A 22,621-nucleotide genomic window follows, 5' to 3' on the forward strand; every position below is an offset into this window, starting at 1 on the left:
TGAGGAGATTTATCAGGAATGTTACCTTGATTACTTCCAACTGTGGAAGAAGGGCCAGGAACGTCGCCTGGAATAACAGAGAGGGGAATAACCTCCAGAATATCTTCATCCAAAAACTCCATGGAGGGAGTCCTTCCTTTGTGAGTGGGTTTTGATCCTGAGGATGAGGGATGTTGTGACATTTTGTTGGACTTTTGAAAAAAATCTCTTTACCCTAGCAGAGGTTTTCTGAGAAGTTGGATGAAGATGGAAATGGTTGTGTTGAGGTAGCGTGTGGAAATGGCATAGATACTAGTTCCAATACTAGGTAATGATTTATCATTAATGTGGCTCTTTCTTTTAAGTGGGCAGAAAATATTTTTATTACCTTTTCCACTCCACTTTAATTGCTATAACTTCACCAGAATCCAAATCCCTAATTTCCCTCTTAAATATTCAAACTGATTATCATCCAAAACCCTTGCAAATTCGTCAGCTAATTGCATTTGATGCTTTAGAGCTATGAATTTGTTTTCCACAAATTCTCTAATGGAGTGATGACAAAAATCAACGTGCTTGGTCCAACTGTGCTGAATAGGATTTTTTGACCTAGTTGTAGTATTCAGGTTGTCATAGTACAATGACATGACATCGGGTGTGACATTGTATTCAGTCAACAGTAGTTTCAACCAACCCTGTTGAGAACAACTACTTCTAGCTGCTATATACTCAGCACAAACACCATTTTCATCTTTTAAATGTGTAGGAGCAGGTGTCCTTTCACTCTCCATCCCAATCTTCTTCACGTTGTTCTTGGCACATTTGCTTTGAGATAGACACATAGACCCTTCTATCTGCTTGACTCGTAGCTCAAGTCCAACAAAGTTCTTTCCAACTTCAGACTGCATATGACTAGCAACATGTTCAACCATCTGATCCAACCTCCTATCTATTTGGAAGTGATGTCAAGTCTAAGTTTCTGGTATGACATCCTTGTCTGACATTTCCCATAGACTTGTCTTTCATCAGTCTTCAATTTGGAAGTTCCTTTAGCAGATATAATCATCTTCATCCCTTTTTCTTTGACTAAGGTACATTTTGAGGAATAACCAATTTGAGAGCTCCACATGTAACAGTTGTCTTTGGTCCTGACTCCTTTCATGATCACTTCACTGTCTTTGTTAGTAATCAGACATTCAATTTTAGTGAAGTTAACATTTAGGCCTTGGTCACATAGTTGACTGATGCTTATAAGATTTGCAGTCAAGCCCTTAAGAAGTAGGACCTTGTCAAGTTCAGGAACTCCAGGGCAATCAAGCTTACCTATCCCTTTGATTTCACCCTTTGCTCCATCACCAAAGGTTACATAGCTTATGGCATGAGGGTGAAGGCCAGTTAGCAGGTCTTTGTTTCCAGTCATATGTCTGGAGCCCCCACTGTCAAAATACCAATCTTCTGAACCTCTGAAGGGAGTGTGAGCTATTAGACTTGTAACATTAGTCTTAGGAACCCATTGCTTCTTGTAGACAGGCCTGTGATGTTTGGGTCTTGGTTGATAGTGAGTCTGATAATGAACAGGTCTAGGATAACCATACAACTTATAGCAGAAGGGCTTCAGGTGGCCAAATTTTCCACAATAATGGCATCTCCATCTTTGGTGTTTCCCTTTCTGCTGTCTTCCCTTCTGATGTTGTGACATATGATGTGACATCTCAGGTTTGCTTTTAATCTGGCTGCACTTAGGTTTGCAACCAGTGTAACTGCACTCAAGCTTAGATTCATTATACCCAATGCCATATTTGTCTCCTGTTATTTGTCCAGTTTGGAGAATCTTGTCTAAGGAGTCAGACCCATTGTTTAACATTCTTACATACTTGGTCATCTCTTCTAGTTTAGAATTCAAGAACATAACTTCAATTTTTAACTTGGAGATGGTTTCCACATGTTCTGCCTTATCATTCTCCAGCTGTACTATCACTTTCTTCTGGCTTTCAACTTGTTGACTTTCATCTAGCTTGGCATTCAGAACCACTGTTTCTGTTTTTAATTTGGAGATGGTTTCCAAGTGTTCTACCTTCTCATTCTCAAGTTGAGTTATTACCTTCTTCTGGCTTTCAACCTGTTTACACACCTCTGCACTTTTGTGACACAACTTTCTGTAGATAGTGGCCAACTCTTCAAAGGTTAGTTCATCATCACTTGAGTCTTCATCAGAACCCCATCTTCCAGTCAGGGCAGTCACCAGATTTGCAGACTCTTCTGTTTCACTCTCATCAGACCAAGTGGAAGCAAGACTCATCTTCTACTTCTTGAGGTAGGTTCCACATTCAGTTCTAATGTGTCCATACCCATCACATTCATAGCACTGTACTTCTTTTCCTTCTTTGGGCTTATCATCTGACCTTGTTCTTCTTCCAGCATTGTTGGATTTACTGATGTCAGATGAGATGTTCTTGACATTAGCCTTGGATCTTACATCCATCTTTTTCAACAGTCTGTTGAACTGTGTTCCCAGCATTGCTACATCATTTGCCAGATCCTCATCAACATCCTGACTATTTTCCTCCTCTGTGTTTGACATGAAGGCTATGCTTTTGGTTTTCCTTTTAGATCCATCATTCATTCCCATCTCAAATGTTTGGAGGGAACCAATTAGCTCATCAACTCTCATGTTGGAGATGTCTTGAGACTCTTCTATGGCTGTCACCTTCATAGCAAATCTATTAGGGAGTGACCTGAGTATCTTTCTTACTAATTTTTCATCTGACATCTTCTCTCCTAGGGCTCCTGAGGCATTAGCAATTTCAAGGATACTCATATGAAATTCATGAATATTTTCATCTTCTTTCATCCTTAAATTTTGAAACTTGGAGGTGAGCAGTTGTAGTCTAGACATCTTCACTCTAGAGGTGCCTTCATGAGTGGCTTCTCCCTTTGAGATCATTCCTTGGCCAATACCATTAATTTGATACAAGCTAGAGCAACTCCCTTTGGTTTATCTGTTGCACTATTTCTCTGTGTCTAAGCTATTATTTTGATCTTATTGACATTATTTGATGGTTTCTCTTTGAGTATGTTTCAAGGGACCTTTCATCTGATACATCTAAAGGACATTGAAGATTGCTTGCTTTGGAGTGCTTGCTTGGATGTTTGGTTATCTTTATTTGATACGATTGGTCTTCTTATTAATTGCTTGGATATGCTTTGTTTCTTGCTTAATAATCCAAAGGAAGTGGGTTTCTATCTGACACTTTTGTCTTGTGGATGCTTCCCATTGGTTAGATCTTTTCAACTCTAAACTTTTAAATCTTGTCTAGTATAGTCCCTTCATCTCCTCCTACTTCTTTAATTTCAAAATCTCTCTCTCATTTTATAAACTTCTTTGCTTGTGTTTTCAACTTAGACTTGTTTTAATAAGTAGAAACTTTGGCCTTATGCCATTGATTTTCAAAATATTTTCTTAATCAATTTTGTGAATGAAATTAATAATATTGACTTTATTTTCAAAAAGAAAAAAAGAACTAAAAACCTCATCTAATCCTTTTGGTCACTTTGTGCCTTTTCCTTTTAACTTTTTCAAAAGAGAGCATTTAGATTTGAGTTATTTTTGGTTGAGATATAATTCTCCCATTCCATGATATATTGATTATAAGACTTTCCATTTATTAGGGGTTAGTAGCATACTTGTTGATTGAATCCAAGTTGGAGCCCTCCCTCTTAAATGTTGTAAATCCCTCATTATCGCTGGATGTTTGGTTGAGTATTCTCCTATTGATAACAAAAGGTCTTTAAGCTTTTTGTTAAAAGCAATCCACCCATATTTGAAATTTTTACCATGAACTACGAGGTTTTGATCCCTCATTTTTATGTTGGTACGTAGGCATAAGACCGGAAGTCTTGTCAAACACAAAAATTGTAAATAAATGAATTCTTTTATCATCCCCTCATTCTAATTTTTAGCAAACATCTTTTCAACCAAAACACTTGCACCCAAAAAAGGCCCCCTAGGAGTACCTATGACACTTTGGATGCTAATACCTTCCCTCTGTGTAACCAACCCCCTTACCTATAATCTCTGACATTTTATTAGTTTTGATTTGAAAACTTCTTATCTTTGTGTTTTGTTCGTACTTTTCCCTTTTCCTTTGGAAACAATAAAAGCGCAGTGGCGACTCTTATTTTATTGACGTTCAGCTAACCAATAGCTCAGTGGTCAAGAATTTACCGCTACAAAAAGAAAGTGGCAACTCTGCTGGGGAAGAGTCCTAGTGGGTTTAGCCTACTTTTTGTGTGTATTATTTGTGTTGATTATTAATATTTGCGTATTTGTATATATATTGTATATGTCATACTCTCTGTCTGTTGTGCTTGGTGATCTCTATATGGTGAGATAAGTTCTAACCCGAACTTGAGTGCAATTAAGATAGGAGGATGGTATAGTCATCTTTGACTCGTGTGGAGTAGTTCTTAACAAGTTGACTTGAGATTCATGTACTCAGTGGAGACCCCTTTGGAATTACTGATGTCACACGAGTAAGCCGTGGATATGCATTACTTTTTCTAACCTGGAAGTCCGAGAAGCTGAGAACCGTAGAAAATTTAACCTAACTTGGCCTATTTAGGATGTAGTGCGGAGATTGTTCAAGTGTAGACTTGATAACAGTTGTTACGCAATACTACACTAAGACGAGTTTGTCTTGAGAATACTATGGGTTGATGAGTCACTCATACTAACCTATAATATCTGATAGATGAGATCACGACTTTGGGAACTTTTTAGAACATGATCTACAGTTTTTTATCCTTAGTATACTCTTGTAGGATGGTTCTTAACCTGACTCCATGCTCGTGACTCACAACAAACCCTTTGATTCTTGGTCGATCCGATCAGTTATCGTCAATATTAGTGGAACTTGGGTGTTGATAAGGTGAAAAATCCTTATCCATCAAAATGGATGATTGATCTTGATGATGACTTGATCCACCAAAAGGCAGAGTAGTAGATGAATCAAAGAAACCCTCGAGGTCTTGCATCAGATGAAGGCAAAAGCAGAGATAGCTTAGTCTCAGAATATTGGCATTGGCCAAGTCCTTTAGCATAGGGAATGTTGCCTAATCCTAAGTCCAAAAGTTCAGATCAAGTTCAATAGTCCACCAAATGTTTTTTCAGGGTTTTTCTTGTTATTGAATGTTTTAAGGTCCTAAGACCATAAACAAAACCAAAAGCAAGCAAACAATATATACAATCACAAGATATGGTTCAAATGAGCAAAGTGAAAATGACTTGAAACATAAACAAGTTATATGAAATGTAAATGGCAATGGATGATAAATGACTGGAATTTAAATTGCATAGTTGTAAATGACTTGAAAGTAAAATAATATTAATAAGAGCTAGTCAAATGTTAGTAAAAAGTTAGTCAAGTGTTAGTGGTGAGTTTTAATTGATTAAGTAATTCTTTGGAGAATACTCAACCATTCATTCATAAGTATGAATCCTTAAACCAAGACATCTTCCATGAGAAGGCTCCAACTTGGATAATTCAACAAGTATGCCACTAGCTCCCATGAAAGGAAAAAACGTAAAGTCTCCACACAATGCCATGAAGAATGGGAGACTTACAATCTCACTTACTAGAATGCTATGCCTTGAGGGTCAAATTTAGCTCTATGTTAAGCAATCCTAATTAGACTTATATAGAAGTCACAACTATCCGAGGTCGGGAAATAAAAATATAGGTGTTAATGCATGTTAGAGATTTGGTACAAAAAACCAAACTCCTAAAACATACCATGCACTAAAAGAAAAAAAGGAAAGACCTATCTCAATCATACTTGTATTAATTCATCTGACACAAGATCATTGATGAATCAATTAGCCTTTAGACATTAGAGATTTCATTGGTCAAATGAGGGAATGAGAAAGAATAGGGATGAAGATGAAGAGGGATGGGAAGATAGAAACACAAATTTGATCATGAGAGTAATTTCATCAAATCAAAACCATCCATTCATTTTGGGAGATGAAATATACATTTCATCAATCCCCTAAATTCAATGGTTTTGATCAAACAAAAGTCAAATCAACCATGACCTAGGCCCAAGCAGAAAGTCAAACATCACAAGACCATAAAAATGGCTCAGCAATATTTTTAAACATTTAATCAATTAAAAAATCACATTCAAAAATGAATTAAAATACATTTTAGTTTGGTCAAAACCTAAAATCCCTTCAAAACACCAAATAAATGGCCTAGGGATTTATCCTACGTCAAATAAGGTTAAATGACCTTAGACAAAAAATTCACTATTTTTAAAAAGTCAGAAGTATTTTTAAACAATTAAAAATATGCACAAAAACATTTAATTCATGAAAGATACCAAAATTAATCCAAAAAATCATTTTAATTCATAATACGGAAGAGAAAAATATTTGAATATTTTTGGTGAAAGTCCCATATTTTGTGGATTAAAAATGAAATTAATATGAATTAAACAAAATAGAGGGATTAAATGAAAAATCAGAAAATATAAATAAATTCAAAAAAACAAGGGCCATCAGATCTCCCTCATTAATTGAGGTGGCTGATATGATGGCCACACGCGTGCAATCCATGATAGACCAAGTCAAACGCGTCACACCAATGGTAATCATAACCAAGGGCCAAGATTAAAACATTTTGAATGGATCAAAGGGTTGGGAACACGCCGACACACCACCAGAGCTAGGGCTCCGATCATCTTCTCCGGTGAACCTCACCGGACTAGATGACCACCAACCATCACCAAAATGAAAAACAAGGACATGATTTTAAAGAAGAAATGCTCAGGAGCTCGAATCTGGCCTCAATTTTCTCCAATTCCAAGTATATTGAAAGATATAGGGATTTGAATTTTGAGGATCATGATCTGAGTTGCTTCGATTTGACCTCAAAGCAACTCAATCTTGTTGCCTACATTGGTAGGACTTCAACAAACCAACAATCAATCAAAATGGATGGGAAATGAGGGAGAATCGAAGAAGAAAAGTTTATGAAATCTCACCTTCGAGGAGCTTCAAATCAACTTGATCTTACTTCTAATTTGGCTTAACTTGACTCTAGAAGCTTGCAGGAGACGATATTGATGATTAAAAAGCTTGGACTCTTGGAGTTTCAATTCCAAAACAAAATGAGAATTGAAACTCGATTTCTCAAGAAATCTTTAAGATCATCCTTTCAATGAGGTTTGGGGAAGAATGGGGACGAAGCTTGGGCAAGAGGATCCCTTTTTCTGATCACCAAGGGCATGTATTTGTAGCCATGTTCATTGCTTTTCACACCCTTTTGAATTTTGGCCAAAAATAAAAATATGAAGTGCATGCTTGCATGGGTGTATGATAGGCCCATGAGATAATGTAATCAGGTCCAAAAATGATCATGAGTGATGCTGAAAGTATAACATGAAGCCATGCATTTGAAATTGGGGAATGATCATGTGATTCATCCAAATGGAACCATGAAGAGTAAACATGCGCAAGTCATTCAAATCTTGTCAAAATGAGGTGATCTTGGACTTTTTGGAAAGGTAACATAAAGAGAAACAACTTTAATGTTGAACACTTTTCCATTTGAATCTTGGATCATGATGAAGTTTTTGATGTGGAAGTTTGAGAAATCAAACATAATTGAAATTTTTCTAAGTACCAAGTCAAATGTCCAGTTCTTCCACCTTGAATAACTTTTGCTATGAGCTTCAAATGGAACAAGTGACTTCATCAAAGTTGTATCTCTTTCAATCCTCTTCAATTTAGTCACAAATTTGACCTCATTTAGATTTGTCATGAACGATTTATGCATTTTAGAAGTTGAGGAAAATTGCTTGTTCAATGGTAATGGGCAAAAATGACCTATAATGTTTCACCATAAAATTTGACTTTCCAAGTAAAACTAGATATTTATATCAACATGAAAGTTGTTTGGAATGTCATAATACTAAATTTTATCTTGGAATCATTTTCATATGACAAACATTATAGGAGATAGGGTCTAGGGAACCCCAGTTTTGACCAGTTGACTTTCTCTGGTCAACCTCCTTGGACCAACTTGCAAACTTGAAGTTCTCTTGATCTTTGGGACTGATGGAAGATCATATATGTTTAAGATAATATAATATGAAGTATCCCTTGATATATTTGATCAAATTTTGAAGAAACTTGCTGAGGAAGTCACACAAGATACCTAGATGAATTAGGGCTTCTAAGGCAAACAAGCTTCAAACTCTTGATGATTTCTTGATCAAAATGAAAAGTGAAGATTACGTGGACCCATATATGATGTATAAAACCAATGTGAACCATCCCTTGATTGATCTCCTTGTACTGAGGGTTTTAAACCCTAGATATGAACTTGATGAGACATTGGTGAATGCACACACTACCTACAAAAGAAACAAAGTTATACATGGACATATTTTTTGCATTTTGGTTAGTAAATAATGAAAAACAAAGTTTGATACAATCAAATGTTCTTGGTGATCTCTCTCAATGCAAACCTAATGAATGAATGGTAAGGAGGATGCCAAGGTGTGATCCCAAATCCAATGCAAATGATGAGATAGCATGAGGGATCTTAGGGTCAAAATTGGGGTCTTACATATACTTCCTTCGGATGCGTCGAATCTAGGACTCAAAGGATGTCTTCATCTGAGCCTTCTCGAGGGCAAACTGACCAACAATATTCTTCCAAGCACCAGAAGGTTGAGACATACTAGAGGTAACTAAACTCTCTGGCTCTCTCTGTCTTTTCGGTGCTCAGTCTTTAAGAATCTCAATAAGTGCATCTTTTTCTTTCGACTCAAGCTGCAACTCTTCATGCTTTCGGCTTAAAGTATGGAACCGCTCTTCCCACATATCCCTATCTTGCTTCATCTTTGAAAGTGAGTCTTCCAACTCCTCTACATCTTGGTTATGGAGAGTGTAAGACCCCAATTTTGTCCCTAAGATCCCTCATGGCATCATATCATATCATTGCATTGCCTCAAGGATCATTAGACACCTTGCCTCCTTCCCTGTGGGTGGATTATCTTTTTGAGAGTGATTCTTGATCACCAAGTATTCATTGCATTTGTATATCATTGCTTTTCTTTTTATCACTAACCAAAAGTACAAAAATATGTCATCTAACCTTTGTCTTGCAGATGAAGCATTAACAGGTCAAGGCATCAAAGACATTCATTGAGCAATAGATGGTGGCCATTCTTGAGAATTTGGACCCCATAATCATTTATAAGAGTTCATATGAGCTAGGATGTTATTTTGAAGCAAAATCCCAAGTGGTAGAGGCTTGAATTTCATCAGAACATTTCTCCAGTCATCTGAAGACCTAGAAAGTCAACAGCAAAGTCAACTGTGGATTTGGAGGTGGGAAGTGATTAGAAATACTTCATTCATGTTCAAACAAGTCTCATTTGACATTTCAAACATCAACATTGAAGGATTTAAAGTCAGGTCAAAACTTTCCAAAAATAGAAAGTGACCTATAATTTGAATTTGCCAAAAATGGAAAGGTTTTAGTCCAACTTCAACTTCAAATTACATTATCAAGAAAGCGTCAAATGAAATTTTGTTGAACATGAAAGTTGTAGATATTTCTCTCCCATTTCCAAAAAGTCCAAGATAATCAATTTCTCATGTGTGGTTAAGGAGATATGATCAAAACATGGCAAAGTGTGTATGGAACTTCAAATGGACATAACTTCTCAACCAAAGCTCCAAAATGGGTGGCTCTTTTTGCATTCTTCTCCTTTTGACCTCTAGTTTCCAAACCATGCATTTCATTGCACAAATTATCATCACATGAGCACTTGCTAATTCATTGATTTTTGGAGGGAAAACTTAAAATTCAAATTTGGTGCATTGTTTGAACTTTTTCCCATCACCATTGGCTCCAAAACCAGATTTTAAGTGAAATTAAAAGGAATTCGTGCACTGTTCATGCATGCACTTCATGCATAGGGTGAAAAATCACATCTGCACCTACACCTCATTTTTGGTTAATTTCATTAACAATTGGCTTAAGCATGATTAAAGAATGATTAGCATGACCTATATAAGCATAACCCTAACTGTTTTCAGGAGGAAACAATTCATTTTTTCAGATCTAGATCCAAATCTCTCAAAATTCTCTCTCAAAATTTCTTCAAAATTCTCTCTCAAAATTTCTTCAAAATTCTTCAAACAAGATCCATTTCTCTTGATCAATTCATATTCCTGAAGCATTCTTGAGCAAGTTTGAATGAGAATTCAAGAGAAACCGTGCCTGTTTTGTTCATAATTGAAGCTTGAAAGCATCCATGGAAAATCCAAAATCCGTTGGATTCAAGTGCATTTGAACTTCAATCTCTCCATCAATCATCCATACAAGCTTCATAGAGGAACTTTGAGCCATTGCAAGCTTCGAATCACACGAATTCCAGTTGCTGCTCTTCAAGAGGTCACCATTCGAATCTTTTATTTCTCAAATTTATCATGATATTGTTGTAGATCTAGGTTTGCTGATCATGCTGAGCTTTGAATCATGAATTTTAGTGACCTATTGGCTGAGTTATGGTAGATTAAAGATCCATGCATGAAAATTGATGTGCTCGATTCTCTTTGTGTGTGTTGATTCATGCTTAATTCATGCTGGATTTGTGATCTATGATGCAAGACCTATGTGTTAGTGTGTTTAATTTGGATTTCTGGAGATTTTGTTCTTGGTGCATGATGAACACTCACTGTTCATGAGCTGCGCGCGACGAAGAAGATGAAATTCAGCTTAGGCCACGATTTTAGATCTCTTTTGCAACGCAAATCCGTGGCTGTAGGTGTTTGTCTAGGGTTCGCGTGTGATTGGTTAATGCATTTTGCTATGCTGCGTTCTCATTGGTCCGTCTGTTTGACCACGTGTGTTGACCTGCCAGCACATAAATGAAACGGCAGCGTTTCATGCTGCTGGCGCCAATTTTCAAATATTAAATAAACATTTCATTTTAATTCCTATTATCATGTTACATTTTATTTCATTTTGTACTCAATCTTGCAAAAATCATATTAATTTGAATATTGATCCAAAAATTACCAGGTTTCTTGCATTGTGATCCTTATTCTCTCTAGTTTTTTATCATCATGATTTTACAAGTTGTGCTTGGCTGGATATTTTTTTTGTGCTAGAATGTTTGAACATGTATGCTTATTTGACCTTGCCATGCTTATACCTTTGTGAAATGCTTGATTCTTATCCAATGAATGTGAAATTTGGCATGATTTGGTATTTTTATCAATTGTCATTTCTGTTTTATGATCATGTTAAGTTGGTGTGACAATTTGTGTCACACCTTTTGATGTTCAACTTATGTGATGTATTTGCCTTGCCAAATGATCTCCAATTGTCCTGATTTTTTGTGTGATGCATGTTATGAATGTTGTGATTGAGCATGAATTTTGTTGGAATTATTTGAATCATTTCTGATTTAATTGAGATTTTTCATTCTAGTTGATCACATTTGAGCTTTTAAATTGCCTTGAACTTCAATTGATCATGAAATGCTTTTGGTTAATGATATTGATGTGAGACCTTTTGGATTGTTTCAAGATGTGTTTGAAGTTGATTCATGTTAAATTTCAGCTTCTGTTTTGAAGTTTTTCTCCACCTTTGACCCTAGGCTTTGACCTAGTGGTTTGCCTCTCACATTTGAGCTTTGATTTCAGGTTGAAAATCCAAGTTCCATAATTGTTGATGCTTCATCACTTGAGCATTGATGTTTGCCTTTAATTACTAATCTTTGTGTGTTTTGTAGGTTGATGTTAACTCATTTGAGTTTGACTTTTTGGCTTACACATTTTGTACATTGGGATTGTTGGTTGCTTATTGACTGTTGTTTGATTGTCTGAGTATTGTACTGATTTGTTTGATGTTTCCACAGGTACATAAGTTGCTATAAGTTGCTTTAAGTTCATTGTGAACTTTGCTTTTCTTGGTTGCTTAACCACTTAGGTATGATTTCTCATCTTCATGTAGTCTGGAAGACCTACTGTTATTGGTAGGCACCTGTCTGAAGTCCTCCTTAAGAGGCAATGCTTGTGATTGTTTACTCTTTGTGCCAAGCAGGAAAAGTCCTCTTATAAGGCAATTGGCAGATAAAAGAGATGTGTAATCCATCTCCTGCTATTCAGTGTGTCATTCACCTTGCTCACACAATATGTTGATGCATTGTGAATACTATCCCAAGATCCTATAGAGTCAAATCATTTGTGGAGAAGAGTTCCTACTTTCTGAACTCCCACACTTTCTATTGTTTAAAGCTCTCCCTGACCAGGGATAAGAGCTATGAGGCCCACCCCTCATCTCCATTTCATCTGCTTCACCCTAACTCTCAATGTTAGGGTTAAGAGCTCAAATTACCCTATTCCAGTTGGCTGTAAAGCCTAACCTTGCTTGAGCCTAATTGATTGTATATAGTGTGTGCTAATTGACTTGTTTGTCTGATTACTTGATTCATCTGTGCATATTTGCTTGAGTGTGCCCTTGTGCATTTATCATCATGACTTGTATATCATTTCATAATCATAGTTCATTACTTTGTGACATCTTTGTTTTGTCCATTGAGGAGTCAATTGTAAGTCCATTTGTTGGCAGTTTGTTTCCTATGATCTGGAAGGAGTAGGGACTAAGACCATTTATTGGCATCCTATTTCCTTGGAGTCGAGTGTAAGACCATTTATTGGCAACTTGTTTCCTCTTATTGCATTTGTTTTGCTTGTTGTATGTGAGGAATCAATTGTAAGTCCATTTATTGGCATTTGTTTCCTATGATCATTCTTTGGAGATTGGTGTAAGTCCATTGATTGGCATCTGGTATCATTGTTATTTTGTTTTGTGAGACTAGTATAAGTCCATTGATTGGCATCTGGTATCATTGTTTATTTGTTTTAGGAGATTGGTATAAGTCCATTGATTGGCATCCGGTATCCATTTTGTTTTAGGAGATTGGTATAAGTCCATTGATTGGCATCCGGTATCCATTTTGTTTTAGGAGATTGGAATAAGTCCATTGATTGGCATCCGGTATCCGTTTACTTTGTCCATTTGTTATGTGCTTATTGCTTTGTTGCCTATTCCAAAGGAATCACTTGAATCATCTACATATGATCTCAAGAGGTGAACATCTAAGAAGTTTTACTTCCTCACCCTCCCACCTTTTGTTTCTTTAAACCTCCATTTTGCATATTAATCCAAAAACCTGAAAACTATTGTGCAAACATTTTCATTTGTTTTCAAATTAGAAACCTAGGCTTTAGGCCTTTGATTTTTCAAACTCCATTTCATAATACTTCTTTGAATTGAATTCTAATCATATCTTGACCACTTTTGTGAATAAATCCTAATTGGTTAATTTCACTCATTCAATTGTTTTGTGGCTTTGTCCATTCTTGATAAGTTTTCATACATTAGCCATATGTTTGATTTATCCTAGTTGGTTGATGTTAATCTCACCTTTTGTCCTTAGTGATTGAATTGTAAGACTTCCTTGCTTATTATAGGGTTAACCCCTCACTAGCAAGTTGAAGCTATGCTCACATGGTGGACTTGTTGTTGTATAGGTTGAGTTTTCTCCCGTGGATAACGAAAGACCTTAGGGCTTTTGTTTTAAAATTAACCCACTCATATTTTTTTTGAAATCTTTTAGCCGAACTACGAGGTTTTGATCCTGTAAAGGTACGTAGGCAATGGATCTTTCCATCCAAACACAAAAATAATAACTAGTATATTCTTTTCTCATCCCTTCAACCCATGTTTGCACAATAAATATTTCATAAACAAATAACATTTCGTACAACAAGTGTGAAAAGAGCTCCCTAGGAGTACCTAGGACGTTTTGGGTGCCTAACACCTTCCCATTGCGTAATTAACCCCTTACCCAGATCTCTGACCTTTTCATTAGTTTTCTATGTGTAAAACTTCTTAGGCTTTTGTTCGCTTTTTAGCCATTCCTTTGGATAAATAAAAGTGCGGTGGCGACTCTATTTTTGTATGCTTTGCTTTTGGTTTAGTCAATAAATCATAAAGTGACGAATACACCGCTACAGAAAAGTGGCGACTCTGCTGGGGAATACATCTCCTTGGTGGTTTTGCCTACTTTTCACCCTTGTTGTATGATATTGTTTATTGTTATTTGACATATTTTTGTATAATTTGGGATTACTGTATTGATTGTAATGATTGAATTGCTTGATATACAATTGCTGTTTGCTTGGTGATCTCTGTGAGATGAGTTCTATACCCGAACTCGAGTGCACCTTAGGATAGGAGAATGGCATAGTCTTGTTGACTTGTGTGGAGTATTCCTTAACAAGTTGACTTGCGAGTCCATTCACTTGGTGGAGGTCATGTTGGATTAATAATGTCACACAAGTCATTTGTGGTTAGGCATTATTCTTTCAATCATGTGCCTTAGAAGCCAAGGACCTTAGTTTACCAAGCCCATCTTGGCCTATTTTTAGGACGTAGTGCGGAAGTCGTTCAGATGTAAGATCTGATGCGATTGTTACGCGTTACTACACTCATAAGAGTCTCTCTTGAGAATATTTTTGGAATACGAGTATTCGTTCCTCCGATAATATTCGAAAGATGGGATGATGACTATGGGAACCTCTGGTAGAACATGTTCGGCAGGTTTAAACCCTAGTACACTCCCTTTGGATGGTTCTTAACCGAGACTCCATGCTCGTGACTCTCAACAAACCCGTGATTCATGGTTGAGTCGTTCAGACATCCTTAATATCAATGGAACTTGGGTGTTGATAAAGTGAAAACCATAATCCACCAAAATGGATGGTTGATATTAAGGATGATTGAGCCGATTCATGTATTGTTAATATCAATGGAACTTGGGTGTTGATAAGGTGAAAACCACAATCCACCAAAATGGATGATTGATATTAAGGATACTATGAGCTTTCCCATGACCTTTGTCTGGTGTGCTTTGCTTGATCCTTGAGTGTGATTGTTGCATTCATACATTCATGCATTCATTCGCATTCATGTCATCAGAAAAATGAGAAAATTTTCAAGGAACTTAAAGGGTTTGTTTGCAAAATTTTCAGACATGGAAAGACCAAAAAGGCATACAAAGAAGTACAACTTTAGACAGCCCGATGTGAAAGAGTTAAGGAATCTGACATCCTATGTATTAGATCCCTTGGGTTTCAAAGCTCGTTATGGAAAGCTTCTACCTCTGTTGACTACTCAGGTTGATGAAGGGTTGATGAGTACTTTGGCTCAGTTTTATGATCCTCTGTATCACTGCTTCTCTTTTCTAGACTTTCAGCTGTTGCCTACGCTTGAGGAGTATGCTCATCTTGTGGGTATTCCTATTCTGGATCAGGTGCCGTTCAGTGGCTTTGAGAGTATTCTGACTTCTCGAGAGATTGTAGACTTGTTGCACATAGATGAATCCCTTATTGAAGCGCATATGACCACCAAAGGTGGAATTCAGGGTCTTCCTTCTGATTTCCTCATCGCTCAAGCTATCGTTTATGGGAAGTCCATGAGTGAGGATGCCTTTGAGGCCATATTCGTGTTGCTCATCTATGGTTTGGTATTGTTCCCCAACATCGAAAAATCCGTGGATGTGAACGCCATTGGGATCTTTTCAGTCTTTAATCTCGTTCCGACTCTGTTGGCTGATGCCTATTTCTCTTTGCATCTGAGGAATGCAAAGGGTGGAGGAGTTATTGTGTGCTGTTTGCCTCTGTTGTATAAGTGGTTTATTTCTCACTTACCGCATACGTTTACTTTCAAGGAGAACAAGGGATGTCTACGGTGGTCCACGAGACTTATGTCTCTCACTAATGATGATATCTCTTGGTATGATCGCGTGTATGATACTGTTCAGATCATTGATTACTGTGGTGAATTCCCTAATGTGCCTCTTCTTGGTACAGGTGGTGGGATCAGCTACAATCCTATCTTAGCACGTCGTCAACTTGGGTTTCCCCTAAAGGATAAACCTCATAACATTCTGTTAGAAGGTGTGTTCTTTCAGGAGGGTAAAGATCCCCAAGGCCTGAAAGCCAGGATGGTCCGCGCTTGGCGCAAGATTCACAAGAAGGGTAGGAATGATTTGGGTCCGAAGAACTGCATTGCTTTGGAGCTATATACTTCTTGGGTCAGACAGAGAGCTTCTGAGTATCTTATGCCATATGATTATCTGAGACCTACACCTTTGGTTGTGGCTGGGCCTTCAACCCTCCCTAACCAAGATGTAGAGGAGTTGAGAGACAAAGACCTTTCGCGTGCCTGGATCCGTGAAAGAGAAGAGTTGCTTCAGCAAATTAAGGAGAAGGACGCTCTGATTGAGTTCCTCGAGCATCAGGTGATAGATGATCCGAATGATACCTGGACTTCTTTGCTTCCTCAGTCTTCCAAATTCTGGAAGAGGAAGTATGATCGACTTTCTAAGGAGAAAGCGGATATGGAAGCAGCATATGAGAGAGAGAGATCAAGAAGCTTTGTGCATCTCGTCTTCCAGCATCTCGAGCTTCTAGGGATCCATAGGATGTTATTTTCCTTTTCCCTTGTAATAATCAACAATGCTGTACTTCTTTGTCTTGAATATATTTGATGAGATATTTTCCATATGCGATTAAATGCTTTAAATTTAAAAAAATTGCAAATAGAACCCTAAAAGTTCCTTGAAATAAAAACAAAGCATATGCACGAGCATTGCATGCATCATTTGCATAAGCAGGTGTTGTTCTGGTCTTCTTGTCTGTGGCCTAACTCTGTGCTCTTCATTTATTTTGAAGACAAGCTGACTCATCGGTACTACACCCGAGCCAACTCTGCAAGAGTGATGGATCAACTAGAACAAGAGAACCGTGAGATGAAAGGAGAAGTTGCTAGACTGGGTGCTCTGATGGAGCAACTCTTGGCTGCTCAGAATCAACCTTCTCCACCTTCTGCAACTCCTCTCCAGAGGACTGTTTTATCTGAAGTGGTTTCTTCAACTGTGCCAGCTGCTAGTGCCCATTTTGTGCCGCATGCCATGCCAGCCGGGTTTCCGTGGGGTATGCCTCCTGGTTTCATGCCAGATATTCCAGCTCCTACCTTTGCTTCCATGCCGGCATCTAGCCCGGTCCTTGCTATGCCTCCTCCTGTCGTGCATACCATTCCCAGGGTAGACGATACCATCTATCATTCTGAGCCATCTGAGGGCTTAGATGTTAATGAAAAGATGGAAGCTATGAACGACCAATTTCTTGAGCTCCGCAAGGAATTGAAGACCCTCCGAGGGAAAGATTTGTTCGGCAAATCTGCTGCTGAACTGTGCTTGGTTCCTGGTGTTAAGATACCCGTCAAATTCAAAGTCCCTGACTTTGAGAAGTATAAGGGGAACACCTGCCCTCTCAGCCACCTGGTCATGTATGCCAGGAAAATGTCTACTCAGACTGATAATGATCAACTGCTGATTCATTATTTTCAGGATAGTTTGTCTGGTGCAGCTCTTCGCTGGTATATGAGCCTTGATAGTGCAAACATCCGATCCTTCAACGATCTTGGCGAAGCCTTCGTCAAGCAGTACAAGTATAATGTTGATATGGCTCCTGACCGTGATCAACTCAGGGCCATGTCTCAGAAGGATAAAGAGACATTCAAGGAATACGCCTAGAGGTGGCGAGAGTTAGCAGCTCAGATTACTCCTCCGCTGGAAGAGAAGGAGATGACTAAGATCTTTTTGAAGACTCTTAGTTCATTTTATTATGAGCGAATGGTCGCTAGTGCTCCCTCTGATTTCACCGAAATGGTGAACATGGGGATGCGTTTGGAGGAAGGTGTCCGGGAAGGACGGTTGACTAAGGATGAAGGCTCTTCTAAACGATATGGGGCGTTTAAGAAGAAAGATGGGGAGGCACATGCTGTGCAATCCCATGTTAAACCCAGAAGACCCTCTGATAGGAGGAAGCCAGTGCGTCATCAGCACCAGGTGGCTAGTGTAGCACCTGTCTTCAGAGACAATTATCAGCATCAGCAACATCGGCATAATCAGCAACAACCTCAGTATCAACAACAACATCGTCCACAGCAACAGGCTTACCAGCCTCGTGGCAGCACCAGTAATCAAGCTAATGTGAATTATGATAGGAAGAAGATCACTTTTGATCCTATTCCTATGTCATATGCTGAGCTATATCCCTCTTTGATAGAGCGGAAACTGATTACACCCAGGGATCCTCCGGTTGTGCCTGCTAACCCGCAGTGGTGGTACAAGCCTGACCAGCATTGTGTTTATCATTACGGTGCTCCGGGACACAATATCGAGAACTGCTATCCGTTGAAAACCAAGGTGCAAGACCTTATGAGGTGCGGCATTCTGAGCTTTGAGGAATCAGGCCCGAATGTTACGAAGAACCCATTGCCCGAGCATGGGAAGTCGGTTAACATGGTCCAGGGGTGCCTTGGCAAATATAAAGTCAAATATGTAAGCCATATTCGATAGTCATTGGTCGAGTTGCATCGTTTGCTGTGTAATTACAGTCATTTGGAGCATGACCATGACAGATGCCGTATCTGTTTCGTCAATAGATTGGGTTGCCGCCAGGTGCGCAGAGAGCTTCAAGAGCTGTTAGATGAGGGTACTATTGAGATTCTGCAGAATCGAAATGTTGATGAAGACGAACCAGAAGTAAATGTGATTTCTCCTTTGTTCAAGCTTCATGAGCCTGTTGTCATTCGTTATGATGGTAGCAAGCCGAAGGTTTCCCTTCTTTGGTCATCAAACCTGCAGGCCCTGTGCCTTATTCTTCAGAAAAAGCGATTCCCTTTCGTTACAATCCCGTTGCTGTGGAAGATGGGAAAGAAGTGCCGTTGCCTTCAACTTCCGTTGTTAATATTGCTGATGTGAGCGGGTTGACCCGTAGTGGTCGTGTGTTTTCAGCACCTAAGTCTCAGGCTAGAGTTGTTGTTTCTGATTCTGCTGAGCATCCGGTTGGGACTGCGGTGAATGTTCCGAACCCGGCACTTGCTGTTGCCAAACCCTCCTCTGTACAAAAGACTCCTGTTTCTTCTGTTGGCCCAAGTGGCACCTTGAATGAAGAATGTGATGAGATGCTGAGGCTCATCAAGAAGAGTGAGTACAACGTTGTAGACCAGCTTCTACAAACGCCGTCCAATATCTCCGTGCTATCGTTGCTTCTGAATTCAGAACCCCATAGGGAGGCTCTGCAGAAAGTATTGGATCTGGCATATGTTGATCACGACGTCACTATTGAACAGTTTGATAGTATAGTTGCAAACATCACTGCTTGCAACACTTTGAGTTTCTGTGACGCTGATCTCCCTGAGGAGGGAAGAGACCACAACATGGCTTTACATATTTCTATGAACTGCAAGAACGACGCCATGTCCAACGTGCTGGTGGACACTGGGTCATCCTTAAATGTATTGCCGAAGACCACTCTTTCGAGATTGTCATATCAGGGGCCTCCCATGAGGTAGAGTGGTGTTGTTGTGAAAGCTTTCGATGGGTCGCGTAAGACCGTGATTGGGGAAGTTGATCTCCCAATCAAGATTGGACCAAGTGATTTCCAAGTTACCTTTCAGGTTATGGATATCCACCCATCTTATAGCTGTCTCCTTGGTAGACCATGGATTCACGAGGCTGGCGCCGTGACATCCACCCTACACCAGAAGCTGAAATTCGTCAAGAATAAGAAACTGGTTGTGGTAGGGGGAGAAAAGGATCTCCTGGTTAGCCACTTGTCTTCTTTCTCATATATTGATGCTGAGGATGAAGTTGGAACTCCTTTCCAAGCTTTGTCTATTGCTGAGCCGATTGAGAAGAAGTCTCCTTCATTTGCTTCCTATCGTGATGCGAAACTGGCCATTGAATGTGGTGCAGTTGCTGGTTTGGGGAAGATGATTGAGCTTGAAGACAACAAATCCTGGGCTGGCATTGGCTATTCTTCTGGGGCATTTAATGAGCAAGGGTTGTTCAAGAGTGGAGGTTTCATCCATGCTGATCAAGCTGAGGAAGCTGCTGCTATTTTGGAAGAGGATGCAGAGGATTTGAGCAACTTTGTTATCCCTGGCGGGATCTGCCATAATTGGGTCGCTGTGGATGTTCCTACTGTCATTCATAAGTCAACGTAATTTGTTCACTTTGTTCAAAACCCTTCTCACATGCCAAAAGGAGAAGTGATGACATTGTTGGCAGCATTTATACAATGATATTTCATTAAATTAATGCATTGTTAAACATTTGTTTTTCCATTTGTTTTCACTTTTTGCTTTTGCATGAAATCAGTGATCACAAAAAACCATAAAAACAAGAATAAAAGCAACCTTTTCATTTGCATAATGGTTTGCTTGTTTAAATTCTAAAGCTTTTTATTATCCAAAATCATTATGCAAGTTGATTCTAAAACCCATTGAACATAATGATCCAACGCCATCTCCCAATTTTGAATTCCCTGTATTCGAGGCAGAGGAAGATGATGTTGAAGGGATTCCTGATGAGATTACCCGTCTCCTTGAGCACGAGAAGAAGATCATTCAGCCGCAACTCGAAGATCTGGAAACAGTCAACTTGGGGTCTGAAGATTGTGTTCGTATGGTGAAGATTTGGGCGCTTCTTGAAGAGTCTAATAAGAAGGGGTTGATCAGTTTGCTACAAGAATATTTCGATATCTTTGCTTGGTCGTATGAAGACATGCCGGGTCTAGATACAGATATTGTGCAACATTTCCTGCCGCTGAAGCCTGAGTGCGTGCCTGTGAAGCAGAAGCTCAGAAGAACTCATCCAGATATGGCAGTGAAGATCAAAGAGGAAGTTCAGAAGCAAATTGATGCGGGGTTTCTGGTGACTTCTACATACCCTCAATGGGTGGCCAATATTGTGCCTGTGCCTAAGAAGGACGGAAAAGTCCGTATGTGTGTTAATTACAGAGATTTGAATAAAGCTAGTCCGAAAGATGATTTCCCTCTACCACACATTGATATGTTGGTAGACAATACAGCTAAATTCAAAGTCTTTTCGTTTATGGACGGATTTTCCGGATATAATCAGATCAAGATGGCACCCGAAGATATGGAGAAGACAACATTCATCACACCTTGGGGAACATTCTGTTACCGAGTGATGCCCTTCGGTTTGAAGAACGCCGGAGCCACGTATCAACGTGCTATGACTACCTTGTTTCATGATATGATGCACAAGGAGATAGAGGTCTATGTTGATTATATGATTGCTAAGTCCCGAACGGAGGTTGAACATGTTGAGCATTTGTTGAAGCTTTTTCAGCGTTTGAGGAAGTTTAGACTTCGCCTGAATCCGAACAAATGTACATTTGGATTCCGTTCCGGCAAGTTGTTGGGTTTTATTGTCAGCGAGAGAGGTATTGAAGTTGATCCTGCAAAGGTCAAAGCAATACAAGAGATGCCTGCACCCAAAACTGAAAAGCAAGTCCGAGGTTTTCTTGGCCGCTTGAACTATATTTCCAGATTTATATCCCACATGACTGCCACATGTGCGCCGATATTCAAGCTCTTCCAGAAAGATCAGTCTCATGATTGGACCGAGGATTTCCAGAAAGCTTTCGACAGTATCAAAGAATATCTGTCTGAACCTCCGATCTTGTCTCCGCTTGCGGAAGGAAGACCTCTGATCATGTATCTGACTGTTCTTGAAGACTCGATGGGTTGTGTACTCAGTCAACAAGACGAATCAGGGAAGAAAGAATCTTCTATCTATTACCTCAGTAAGAAGTTTACTGATTGTGAGTCTCGATACTCTATGCTTGAGAAGACGTGTTGTGCTTTAGCTTGGGCTGCTAAGCGTTTGCGCCAGTACATGATAAATCATACAACTTGGTTGATATCCAGAATGGATCCAATCAAGTATATTTTCGAGAAGCCTGCTTTAACTGGGAGGATTGCCCGTTGGCAGATGTTGTTGTCTGAGTATGATATCGAGTATCGAGCTCAGAAAGCTATCAAAGGTAGTATCTTGGCTGACCATTTGGCACATCAGCCAATTGAAGATCATCAGTCTGTTCAGTATGACTTCCCAGATGAGGAGATTCTGTATTTGAAAATGAAAGATTGTGATGAGCCTACACTTGATGAAGGTCCGGAACCTGGTTCCAGATGGACGATGGTGTTTGATGGCGCTGTGAATCAGTACGCAAATGGAATTGGGGCAGTAATCATTACTCCTCATGGCATGCATATTCCGTTTACAGCAAGGCTAACTTTCAAATGCACGAATAATATGGCTGAGTATGAAGCTTGTATTATGGGATTGGAAGAATGTATTGATTTGAGAATTAAGCATCTTGATGTGTATGGTGATTCGGCCCTGGTTGTCAATCAGATCAAGGGTGAATGGGAGACGAATCAACCTGGTCTCATTCCGTACAGAGATTATGCGAGGAGGATTTCAACGTTCTTCATAGAAGTTGACTTTCATCATATTCCTCGAGAAGATAATCGGATGGCAGATGCGCTTGCTACGCTTGCTTCCATGATTGTGGTCAAGTATTGGAATGAAGTTCCCAATATCACCGTGATGCGCTTGGATAGACCAGCTCACGTGTTTTCAGTTGAAGAAGTGAATGATGACA

Source organism: Lathyrus oleraceus, chromosome 3 (assembly GCF_024323335.1).
Source record: "Lathyrus oleraceus cultivar Zhongwan6 chromosome 3, CAAS_Psat_ZW6_1.0, whole genome shotgun sequence".
NCBI classification, from domain to species: Eukaryota; Viridiplantae; Streptophyta; class Magnoliopsida; order Fabales; family Fabaceae; genus Lathyrus; species Lathyrus oleraceus.